Here is a 12,954-nt window from a genome sequence, read left to right as displayed (position 1 = left end):
CAGCCTTCTGTGGACACACATCAGTAAGTATCAATAACAGTTGATTCCCGTCTTTATACTCCTTCTAATTCAACAGGAAAAGACGTTCCTACTGGAGGATTATGACACCTTAAGGCAGTTGTACAGCATTTATAATGTCCGGGCAAGTTATGCAGCCATTCCAAAGGTTTCAGTGGGAATCCTGCTGACACCTTTTAATGAATGAATGAGTGACTGAATGCATTTATTTATTTGGATATACAGTGCGGAACAGGCCCACCGAGCTCAATGAGCTGCAGCACCCAGCAACCCACCTGTTTAACATTAATGTAGTCACAGGATACTTTACAATGACCGTTTAATCCACTAACCAGTGTGTCTTTGGACTGTGGGAGGCAAGCGAAGCACCTGGCAGAAACCCACGTAGTCATGGGGAGAACGTACAAGCAAACTGCTTGTATTTCAAAGGCAACTCTTCAGCATTGGACATGTAGATGATTCATAGATATGATATTTTTCAGCAAATGGATGACCACCACTTTTAAGGATGAATAGCACCTTTGAGAACCAGTTAGAGCTGGACTCTATTATCTAACTTCCCTGAGCTTAACAAATATAAAGCAAAAAGAGCAGGACTCAATAATATGGAAGGAGGCATTAACACTGTCTAAGCAATTTCCGACCATTTATTGCATTCTGTTTTGCATTGCTAATTTTAATCTACTAATTTTCTATTAATTATTAAATCTTTTTATGTTTCCAATTTCACCGAAAATCTCACTCCAATATTCTTATGTTACAAGAGACTAGAAAACGGAACTACCAGAAAAGCATGCCGTTCTCTCTCAGCAAGAGTGAAGCAGCTTAATTTGAACATTTTGTTATATTTTGAAGACAAATTTATTTTAAATTTTAGCTTTTCAGTATTAGGGGACATTTAAAGATGTTTATTTAATGACTTAGCTAATCATTAGTCTGAGGTAGTAATCAAAGACTCATTATCAAAGAACAGCTGCCGTCCCTCTGTTGGTTCACCTAAATCTCGGCTGAGTAACAGGAGCTCGGTCATGGGATAATGCTGAACAGGACCTTTCTGTGCTTCTCCCCTGGTAATTGTTAATGCTCCGCTGAACAAATAATTAATTCTAGTCGCCGAAATAGAATTGGAAGTGCGGGGATGAGGAGGGTGGCCAAACCTGGTAAAAATTGATTTTACAAGATGTGATGCACTCAGATCTATTATGGTCAATGGGACCAAAGATTGGAAGGACTGGCATTGTGAAGCCAAGAAAGTATGTCTGTTTGGCCACACCTCTACCTTTCGCTCCTTTGCATTCAGTTTTGAAAGCCAAATTGTCTTGAATCCTTTTTTTCCCTCAGTAAACTCTTCTGAGCATATTCCTTATTCCTGCTAAACTGATTGGTATGCAACTCTTAGCCTCTTATGTCACAATCACATTTCTATCCCGTCTTACAACAAAAACCGCACTTCAGAACCCTTAATTGGTAGTAATGGATTTAGGGTTGTCTGGAGGTTATTTGAAAGTGCTAGATAAATATACATTCTTTGATCCTCAGTAAACTGCTTTATATTTACAGCTTTCATAAATATTAATTATATTTTTAAGATAATAGTAAAAGAAGAAATTGATTTTTTTGCATAGCGAATTATGGTTTAGAATAGACTGCCTGAAGAGATGATGGAATAAATTTAACAGTAACTTTCTAAAAAGAACTGAGTAAGCACTTAAAATGAATGAATTTGCAGGACTATGGAATAAAGTGGGACTAATTTGGATAGCTGTTTAAAAGAGATATCACAGGCCTATTGAATGGCCTGATTATATAATGCAATATTTTTTGAAGATTACAAGGGAATTAAATTCAAAACTGGATCCTCCTGCTCAGCAGTTGATGAGGTTCGGCTCTGAGGATTTATTTTTCTGAGATCTGAATGAACTGGGTGGCCAGCACAGGCAGGGAACTGGAGTGCTCTCCTGTTGCACTTCATCAACCATTGCACATCAGGCATCCTACACAGGCCTCAAAATCAGTCACCTCAAACTCTCACTGGCTCCTGCCCAGAAGTGGCCCTGATGACATAAATAAAGAATCCATTCAAACACTTGCAATTTCATGTTCTTTTTTAATAGTCATACGTTTAAAAGCCAAACTTCATTCTATGCTTTAAGTTACCATGCAATTTTCTTTACAGCTTTTTCTTTTCTTTTTCCTGATAGAAACATAGAAAATAGGTGCAGGAGTAGGCCATTCGGCCCTTCGAGCCTGCACCGCCATTCAGTATGATCATGGCTGATCATCCAACTCAGAACCCTGTACCTGCTTTCTCTCCATACCCCCTGATCCCTTTAGCCACAAACGCCATATCTAACTTCCTCTTAAATATAACCAATGAGCCGGCCTCAACTGTTTCCTGTGGCAGAGAATTCCACAGATTCACCACTCTATGTGTGAAGAAGTTTTTCCTCATCTCGGCCCTAAAAGGCTTCCCCTTTATCCTTAAACTGTGACCCCTCGTTCTGGACTTCCCCAACATCGGAAACAATCTTCCTGCATCTAGCCTGTCCAATCCCTTTAGAATTTTATACGTTTCAATAAGATCCCCCCTCAATCTTCTAAATTCCAGTGAGTATAAGCCTAGTCGATCCAGTCTTTCTTCATATGAAAGTCCTGCCATCCCAGGAATCAATCTGGTGAACCTTCTTTGTACTCCCTCTATGGCAAGAATGTCTTTCCTCAGATTAGGGGACTAAAACTGCACACAATACTCCAGGTGGGGTTGATTCAGCATACATTAATAGGTGATGCCTTGATAGAACTGAATTCACATTGAGAATGTCTTAGATTCTAGAAATCTAAGTGCAGTCATCCGACTATGGGTTTAATTTCTATTTTCTTCTGGGAGATGGGCATTGTTGGCATTTAATGGCTGCCTTTAATTTTTTTTTTGACACCCTGGCAGTGAGTACATTCATGTGATATTGGATACATTGGTCCAGCACTTAGAGCATCCATAGGTTCATAGTGTACAGAAACAGGGCCCTCAGCCCATCACATTCATTCTGCCCTTTGTGTCCATCTATAGTAATCCCATTGCCCATCCACACTAAACCCAGGACTAACGAAAGCTTTGTGCAACCTAGAAAATACTACAATAGTGCGACTTGATAGGCATGAATCGGCCAGCTCACTGAACGAGGTGGTGTGTATACCTCCACTGAATGGGCTTATCTGAAGAGGAATGCCCTATAACATGAAGGGATGGGTTTTGCTGTGAAGAACATGGCAATTAGGTGTCTCAGCAACTCTCCCTATGGAATAAAATAATGTTTCATGACAGTTCCACTTCTAACACAGAGCCAATAAGCTATCTCCGTTGTCTATGCATACACTAATTCTGGAATCTTCCGATGCTGTAAGAGCGGATTTCTAGAACTTACTAAAAGCTTGGTCCGTATCCCAGAGGGAGACAGTGACCCTTCATGGACAGGAACATAAAGTCAGCAAACCTCTAGAAAAGTGCAAGTGGCAAAGAGGAAGTGGAGAACACTAACTTCAATTGAGTCCTATTGCTCATCAAAATAACTAGAGCCTGAACTGGTCATAACCAGTTTCAGCAAGGAGACAGGTACAAAGCCCTTCACTCCTGATCTGGCACTGGCGCTGCTGGCTTATACCAACGTCTAAGTGAGAGACCGAAAGTTGAAAGGGAGTTTGCATCACCTATTAATGTCTGCTGAATCAACCACCACCTCATCTGCTCCACCACCACCATTGACTTGGCCATAGAACGTAAGCAGCAACACACGCATGTACTACTATGAGATCATCTCAAAGCTGTTAAGCAATCCACATTCAGCAATAGAAAGAAGTTATCAAGGATGGTGAGACATTCTTGATAGAGTGGATGTGGAGAGGATGTTTCCAATGGTGAGAGAATCTAAGACCAGAGGACAGTCTCAGAACAGAGGGGTGTCTTTTTAGAACGGAGACGAGGAGGAATTTTTTTAGCCAGTGAGTGGTGAATCTGTGAAATTCTTTGCCACAGGCAGCTGTGGAGGCCAAGTCAGGAGACTGGGGCTGAGAGGAAAATTGTATCAGCCATTATGAAATGGTGGAGCAGACTCGATGGGCCAAATGGTCCAATTCTGCTCCTTTGCCACCTGATCTATTCCACAATTAAAGGGAAGAGCATTTTGAAGCCCCTTATTGGAGATTCTGTCCTTGGTGTAAAAATTTTTGTCTTCATTCCATAGAACTGAAGTGGAAGCAAATCATAGTCAACTCTAAGAGACTCTTTTAGAAGAAGAAGGATACAGGTGTCCTCCGCTTTCCGAACGTTCGCTTTACGTCAACTCGCTGTTACGAAAGACCTACATTAGTTACCTGTTTTCGTTAACAGAAGGTGCTTTCACTGTTACGAGAAAAGGCAGCGTGCGCCGAGCTGCTGAGCTCCTCCCCCGGAACTGCATTCTAGCCGGAATTGCTTAAACACCTGCCTGTGAGCATCTGTGCTTTATGTCGATTTGTTTTGTGCATCCGTTAGCAAGATGAGTTCTAAGGTATTGGAAAAGCCTAAAAGAGCACGTAAGGGTGTTACACTTAGCATAAAACTAGACATAATAAAGCGTTTCAATCGTGGTGAATGAAGTAAGGTCATAGTGAGTTTGGCTAAGGAGGCTGGGTGTGTGGAAGTTGACGATGATGATGTTGAAGAGGTTTTGGCATCCCATGACCAAGAACTGACAGATGAAGAGCTGATGAAGAGGAAAGGATAACAATTAAAGCCGAACGCAGTAGCGAATGACCCAAAAGTGAAGTCGTCCAGGAACTGAACGGGACGCAATTGTGTGAGATTTTCGCTGGGATTGACAACACTGCAATGATTGCAGAAAAGTATGACTTTAATTTTGAAAGGGTACGTAGGTTTAGGGCATACTTGCAGGATGGTTTGAGTGCTTACAAAGAACTGTATGATAGAAAAATGCGTGAGGCTAAGCAGTCAAGCATACTGTCGTCTTTCAAGCCTTCCACATCAGCCACAGCAGATGATGAAACTTGACCTTTGACATTGAGGCAGGCAGACATAGAAGAAGGTGACCTGCCTGCCCTGACGGAAACAGATGACAATGGGATGACACCCCAGTCTCCCACCACCCCAACCTCCCAACGACGCAGCCTAACACACCATCATCAGTGTGCTCACTGTCTTCCCGATTCCGGTAAGTGAAACTACACTGGGCGTACATTATTTCTACTTTATATAGGCTGTGTATTTTTATGTGTTATTCGGTAGCTTCATAGCTTAAAGGTTACTGGAAAGAGTGCTTCTGCCGGGAGCGCTTTGTGCCGCTAATTAATGCCGGGAGCGCTTGCACCATGCGTTTTTGCCGCGAGTGCTGCTGAGAGCGTTTGCGTGAGATTTTCACTGTGGTGGACAGTGCTGCAATAACTGTAGAAGATTATTCCTACATTATATAGGCTGTATCTTTATCAGATCATTCCTACTTTACTATATGTTACTGTTATTTTAGGTTTTATGTGTTATTTGCCATGATTTGGTAGGTTATTTTTTGGGTCTGCGAACACTCACAAATTTTTCCCATATAAATAAATGGTAACAACAACACACACAAAATGCTGGTGGAACACAGCAGGCCAGGCAGCATCTATAGGGAGAAGCACTGTCGACGTTTCGGGCCGAGACCCTTCGTCAGGACTAACCGAAAGGAAAGATAGTAAGAGATTTGAAAGTAGTGGGGGGAGGGGGAAATGCGAAATGATAGGAGAAGACCGGAGGGGGTGGGATGAAGCTAAGAGCTGGAAAGTTGATTGGCAAAAATGATACTGAGCTGGAGAAGGGAAAGGATCATGGGACGGGAGGCCTCAGGAGAAAGAAAGGGGTGGGGGGAGCACCAGAGGGAGATGGAGAACAGGCAAACAACTAAATATGTCAGGGATGGGGTAAGAAGGGGAGGAGGGGCATTAACAGAAGTTAGAGAAGTCAATGTTCATGCCATCAGGTTGGAGGCTACCCAGCTGGTATATAAGGTGTTGTTCCTCCAACCTGAGTTTGGATTCATTTTGACAGTAGAGGAGGCCATGGATAGACATATCAGAATGGGAATGGGACGTGGAATTAAAATGTGTGGCCACTGGGAGATCCTGCTTTTTCTGGTGGACCGAGCATAGGTGTTCAGCGAAACGGTCTCCCAGTCTGCGTTGGGTCTCACCAATATATAAAAGGCCACACCGGGAGCACCAGACGCAGTATACCACACCAGCCGACTCACAGGTGAAGTGTCGCCTCACCTGGAAGGACTGTCTGGGGCCCTGAATGGTGGTGAGGGAGGAAGTGTAAGGGCAGGTGTAGCACTTGTTCCATTTACAAGGATAAGTGCCAGGAGGGAGATCGGTGGGAAGGGATGGAGGGGACGAGTGGACAAGGGAGTTGCGTACGGAGCGATCCCTGCAGAAAGCAGAAAGGGGGGGGGAGGGAAAAATGTGCTTGGTAGTGGGATCCTGTTGGAGGTGGCGGAAGTTACGGAGAATTATACGTTGGACCTGGAGGCTGGTGGGGTGGTAGGTAAGGACAAGGGGAACCCTATCCCGAGTGGGGTGGCGGGTGGATAGAGTAAGGGCAGATGTGCGGGAAATGGGAGAGATGTGTTTGAGAGCAGAGTTGATGGTGGACGAAGGGAAGCCCTTTTGTTTAAAAAAGGAAGACATCTCCTTCGTCCTGGAATGAAAAGCCTCATCCCGAGAGCAGATGCGGTGGAGACAGAGGAATTGTGAGCAGGGGATAGCCTTTCTGCAAGGGACAGGGTGGGAAGAGGAATAGTTCAGGTAGCTGTGAGAGTCTGTAGGCTTATAGTAGATATCAGTAGATAGGCCGTCTCCAGAGATGGAGACAGAAAGATCAAGAAAGGGGAGGGAGGTGTCGGAAATGGACCAGGTAAATTTGACGGCAGGGTGAAAGTTGGAGGCAAAGTTAATGAAGTCAACGAGCTCAGCATGTGTGCAGGAGGCAGCGCCAATGCAGTCGTCGATGTAGCAAAGGAAAAGAGGGGGATGGATACCAGTATAGACTTGGAACATGGACTGTGCCACAAAGCCAACAAAAAGGCAGGCATAACTGGGACCCATACGGGTCCCCATGGCTACACCCTTGGTTTGGAGGAAGTGGGAGGAGCCAAAGGAGAAATTATTGAGAGTAAGAACTAATTCCGCTAGACGGAGGAGTTCTCCATGATCCTTTCCCTTCTCCAGCTCTGTATCACTTTCGCCAATCACCTTTCCAGCTCTTAGCTTCATCCCACCCCCTCCGGTCTTCTCCTATCATTTTGCATTTCCCCCTCCCCCTCCTACTTTCAAATCTCTTACTATCTTTCCTTTCGGTTAGTCCTGACGAAGGGTCTCGGTCCGAAACGTCGACAACACTTCTCCCCATAGATGCTGCCTGGCCTGCTGTGTTCCACCAGCATTTTGTGTGTGTTGTTGTTTGAATTTCCAGCATCTGCAGATTTCCTCGTGTTTGCTAAATAAATGGTAATTGCTTCTTCACTTTACGACATTCCGTCTTATGAACATTTTGATAGGAATGCTCTACCTTTGAATAGCGGGGGAAACCTGTATACTTGGAGAGGTGCAAATGCTGACGTGCTGCTCGCACCCTTCTCAGATAGGAAAGGTACTGGATGAGGTGAAGAAACTTTGGCAAGTTGGTGCCTGGCACTTTACCATTCCTATTCTTGTCTGGGCACTATGCACCAGGCAAAAAAAACCCAGCAGTCTTGGAAAATAAATAGGATCATTATAACCCCCCACACTAAGATACAGTGTCTTGTGTTCCATTCATACTGGTCATCTCACACATACTGCATCATATCGGGGCAGCAGATAGAAAATAGAATAGAGGACAGAGTGTGCATTTGCAGAGGAAGTGCAGTGCAGTTAGATAAATAAACTTGATCGTGGGTAATGGTGGTGAGAGGGCAGGTGAGCGAATGGTCTGGAACCTCGATGGGAAAGGTGGGGAGGGTAGTCATTGATGTGATGAGTGATGAGTTTGGAGCTGCGATCAGCAGAGAGGGGACTGGGGTTAAAATCTGGGGTTGGTGAGACTCCGATGCACTCGACAGGGTGTAGCAGCAATCCTGGATTGTACTGATCGGGCAGTGGGGAGGGGGTTGTCATATGCACCCTGTATGTGGTCTGGTCTCTCAGTTCTATGGCAGCTTAGCTGATGTTCAAACTGCATCTCCGAACTCCTCCTCAAAGATAAATACACTTCAAGATCTGTGCTGCCTTTTCTAATATTCAACCTTTCATTTATTTTAATTAATTTTAAAGAAATGCAATATACTTTAACTACACTGATTGTTTCGTCGATTCAAAATACTATTTTTAAATGCTGAGTGTTAAAGACTGTCCTGACACTTTGTGGGTGGATCTTGGAGTCTGCTGACTGATGTCTCTTTGCCTCATCATCCTGTTCTGCCTTGTGAATGAACCTTGGACCAGACACTTTCAGCATGGCCCAGTCTGTGGGGATCACTATGGGAATGAGGGTTAGACTGGGAGGCCTATGCAGGTCTGATCAGGCATCATCTGGGCTCTTCCTTCTTCACTGACTAGGTGATATAAGGAATCTGCTGCCAAATTCCATTCATCAGGCCTCTCCCCAATCCTACCACGGTGCTGTATGAAATTCAGGGTCAGGCAGCATTTAAATAGGCTCTTTGGCTCACTGTGTGTATATCGCTCATCAACTACCCATTTATGATAATCCTACAATAATCCCATTTGATTTTCCCCACATCATCATCAATTCCTCCCAGACTCTAACAGTCACTTCCACACTCAAGACAATTTATGGTGATCGATTAACCTATCAGCCTGGACGTCGCTGGGATATGGGAGGAAGCTGGCGCACCCAGAGGAAACCCATATGGTCACAGGGAGATTGTATAAACCCTGCACAGACAGCACAGGACTGGGTTGTTGCAACTGTGTGGCAGCTCTGTTAGAGGAACCAATATGCCATCTCAATCAATGACATAATATTCGGGAAATATCTACTTAACCTGACCATCCTCCTAAGCGTAAAGTTAGCTGCTAATTTCCACCTGTCACATCAGTGATAGATTGTGGTATTTGGCAAACAACTGATCTGTAACCCCCCGCCCCCAACACCCCCTCTATGCCTCACGCCTCTATTGATAGCAGCTTATGATTCCTTGATTATTTTCAACAGTCCCCGGATACACAATCCAAGAGTGAAATAATCAGTTCCCATCCTTACAACATCCACTTTAAAGTAATTCGATAAAATGGTTTATAATGGCTGTATATTTAGTTTTGCTTTCTGACATGTAACTTTCCAAAACAGTGGAATGGTTTGAAGATAATGGATGGTGTTGGAAGCGTATTGGTAGTAAAAATTGAAGACAATTAGTCAAGTATTTAATGTCACTGGATCAACTGAAATCCAAAGCCTTGTGCCTTATTAGGAATGAAAATAACTTGGAGGTCTAATGTCAAAGCATTTGTTCAGACTTCTATGGTAATGACAAGCCCTGTGCTGCCCTGGGTTTGGGAGGATCTGTTTGCAGGTTAGCAGGTGTGCAGGTTAGGGGAAGGCTGCCATGTTCGTTCTAATTTATTATGAAACAAAAGCTTTCACAAAACAGATCTTCAGAAGCCATGCCAGCAATTATACCGCGCACTGTTGACACGTACTGCCTTTTCTGCATGAGGGGTTGGCTGCGTGGAGTAGGCCTGTCTGCAAACAGCATTGCCAGCCCCAGAGCTCCTGATTCGATCCTGGGCTGCCCTGAACTGCTCAGCTTTCTGGAGCTAACCTGCCTTTCTCTTTCCACTTCAAAACCGCTTCCTTCAACCCTGGCAACGTAATTCTGAGCTGCACATTCTCAATTAACACCGTTTCAGTCATCAGAGAGGTAACATGGCGATTAAAACAGAGGATGCGTGAGACACTCAGCAGGTAAGGCAGCTGCGTGGAAAGGGAACATGTCAAAGAACCTTCATCAGCAAACTGAATTGTCAACTTCCTCTTTTCATCAATTCTGCCTGTCCTGCTGAATGTTCCAGCACTTTCTATTTTTAATTCAGATAGACAGCATCTGAAGATTTTTGATTTTCACTTTGGACATAGAATCATGGAGCACTACAGTGCAGAAACAGGCTCTTCAGTCCATGTTCTCTGTGCCAACCGGTTCTTCTGCCTAGACCCATCTCCCCACACCCAGACCATAACCCTCCATATACCTTTCCATGTACTCGTCTAAACTCTTCAATGTTGCACTGAACCCACATCTACCACTTCTGCCGGCAACCCGTTCCACATTCTCACCACTCTCTGAGTGCAGTAGTTTCCTCTCAGATTCGCTCCCTGCTCTACTCGCTTTAAACTTATTGACTGTCAGTTTAAGCACAGCTCCAGTGCCATCTTTAAGTTTGCTAACAACACCACTGTTGCTGGCTAAAAGGTGGTGACAAATTGGCAGATAGGAAGGAGATTGAAAATCTGGCTGAATGATGCGACAAAAACCTTGCACTTGATGTCAGAAAAACCAAAGCGCTGTTTATTGATTGGAGCAGGAGGGAATGGGAGGTGCATGAGCCAGTCCAGAGGTGGAGAGAGTCAGTAACATTAAATTAAAAGATCTTTTCTGGGTCCAGCACGTAAGTGACATTACAAAGAAAGCACGGCAGAGCTTCTACTTTCTTAGCAGTCTGTGAAGATTCAGCATGATATCTAAAACTTTGACAAACTTCTATAGCTGTACGGTGGAGAATATGTTGACTGATTGCATCACAGCCTGGTATGGAAACACTAACGCCCTTGAATGTAAAAGCCTACAAAACATAGTGGATACAGCCCAGTCCAGCACAGCTAAAACCCTCCCCACCACTGAGCACATCCACTGTCACAGGAAAGCAGCGTCCATCGTCATGGACGCTCACCATCCAGGCCATGCTCTCTTCTTGCCACTGCCATCAGGAAGGAGGCACAGGAGTCTTAGGTTCAACACCACCAGGTTCAGGAAAAATTATTACCCCTCAACCAACAGGCTCCTAAACCAGAGTGGATAACTTCATTCACCCAACACTGAGCTGATTCTACAAGTTATGGACTCAGTTTCCAGGGCTCGACAACTCCTGTAATCAACACTGTTTATTACTTACTTATGTATTATTATTTTGTTTTCTTTTTTGCATTTGTAGAATTTGTTGACTTTTGCATATTGGTTGTTTGGCTGTCTTTGTGTGTAGTTTTTTTATTGATTCTGTTGTGTTTGTTTGTGTTTACTGTGAATTCCCTCAAAAAATGAATCTCAGGATCGTATATTGTGATATATATCTACTTTGATAATAAATTTACTTTGAACTTTGAGATTCCCCTTAAACGTTTCTGTGATGACAGGCCTAGTGCTGGAGACTAGAATCGAGACACAATGTTGAGACAGAGAAGAGAACAGGATTCTTGACTAAATGGCAGATGAGAACCTGACAAGACTAGATGAAAATCTAAGTGAGACAGAAATCCTAAACGCAATCACAGACTAAACCTAGACTGAGCTGATGCTTGAGCACCAAACCTGAGTTCAGGTGCTCTTTAAATATCTAAATCGTGGCACTAGTTAGTGGAGTTAGCCAGAATTTTTAAAGGTACCACGTAAGCTGGCCATACTCTGGAGAATTGGAATCTCTAGTCTGGAAGCTGGCGTGGCTGGGTGTGTTCTGTAAGAATTTCATCTTTCATAATCCTATGACCTCCAGTTCTAGTTTCATCCAACCTCAGGGGAAAACACTTGCATGTATTTACCCTACTCTTACCCTTTATAATTTTGTGTGCCCCTTTAAGATCTCCCCTCATTCTCTTATGCTTGAGAGAATAAAGTCCTAAGCTATTCAACCTTTCACTAAACTCAGGTCCTCAAGTCCCAACAACATTATTATAAACTTTCTCTGAACTCTTTCCAGCTTATTGATATTTTTCCTATAGGTAGGTGACCAAAAATATACACGATTAAGCCTCACCAATGTCTTCTACAACTTCAACATAGCATTCCTATTCTTATACTCAATACTTTGATTTATGGGCCAATGTGCCAAAGGCTCTCTTCATGACCCTATCCACCTGTGAAGCCACTTGCAAGGAATTATGGATCTGTATGCCCAGATCCTTTTGTTCTCCCTCACTCATCAGTGTCATCTAGGCTTGTTTATTTACATTCTTAGCTGTTTCTGTGAAAGCAGAACAATTAAAGCAGACTGTAACATTCCTTCTCCCCTTTCTTTAAAGCAATTGCTTTATTTTACTTGGAAGAAAATTTGATTTCTCATTTGCAAAAAGTCCCAGCTGTGCTCATAATAAAATCAATACATGTGGAGATGGATGGAAATATTTGTTTAAAATAAACCTCATTTGGATTTGCCGAATTTCGGAGCTGGTCATAGCGTGTAAAAGTGATCACAATGGTTTTGGGAAATGGTCTATTATTACTACATGCTCATGAAAAGCATAATAGTTATGTTGCAGAGAAATGGAAGATATTCGAGTTAGCTTAGCAGAATGACATTGCACTCGTGGAAGCGGAGGAGAAGATGGAACACATTACGGTGACATTTCTCACCATAATAGAGGTAAAAGCAGTTGAAGTTTATTTTACTTAGATGGACTGAGATAGAGGGGAAAGAGCACCTGATTAATATTGAGGCAATGTTACGGATCTTGACAACTGTAGAGAAAAATCCCTTCAGAAGGTATAAATTTAATAGAAGAAGGGAAGATACTAGTGATCAATGCAGAAGAGCATTGTGAAAACTTGCCAATAGTTTTGAATTTCATGCAAATGCACTGGAAAAATACACAGGGGCAGACTTATGCTGTTACTGCAGACTCAAAGGGGCACAAGAGATGGTTCT

General features: G+C 43.3%; 1 protein-coding gene and 1 long non-coding RNA gene across 7 annotated transcripts in view; one reads left to right on the top strand and one right to left on the bottom strand.

The window, feature by feature from the left end:
• Positions 1–12,954, bottom strand: part of sgcg (sarcoglycan, gamma) — a 596,108-nt gene that overhangs the window by 108,776 nt on the left and 474,378 nt on the right. The gene's annotated exons all lie outside the window — the stretch shown is intronic.
• LOC140726838 (uncharacterized) overlaps positions 12,629–12,954 on the top strand; it is a 33,849-nt gene continuing 33,523 nt past the window's right edge. The window contains exon 1 of the long non-coding RNA XR_012098737.1: positions 12,629–12,672. This is a non-coding gene — a long non-coding RNA (uncharacterized lncRNA). The remainder of the gene's footprint in view (positions 12,673–12,954) is intronic.

The sequence above is a fragment of the Hemitrygon akajei genome, chromosome 4, assembly GCF_048418815.1.
Source record: "Hemitrygon akajei chromosome 4, sHemAka1.3, whole genome shotgun sequence".
Classification (NCBI taxonomy): Eukaryota; Metazoa; Chordata; class Chondrichthyes; order Myliobatiformes; family Dasyatidae; genus Hemitrygon; species Hemitrygon akajei.
The sequence above is the reverse complement of the archived record's forward strand: the minus strand, read 5'-3'. Positions and strand labels throughout refer to the sequence as shown.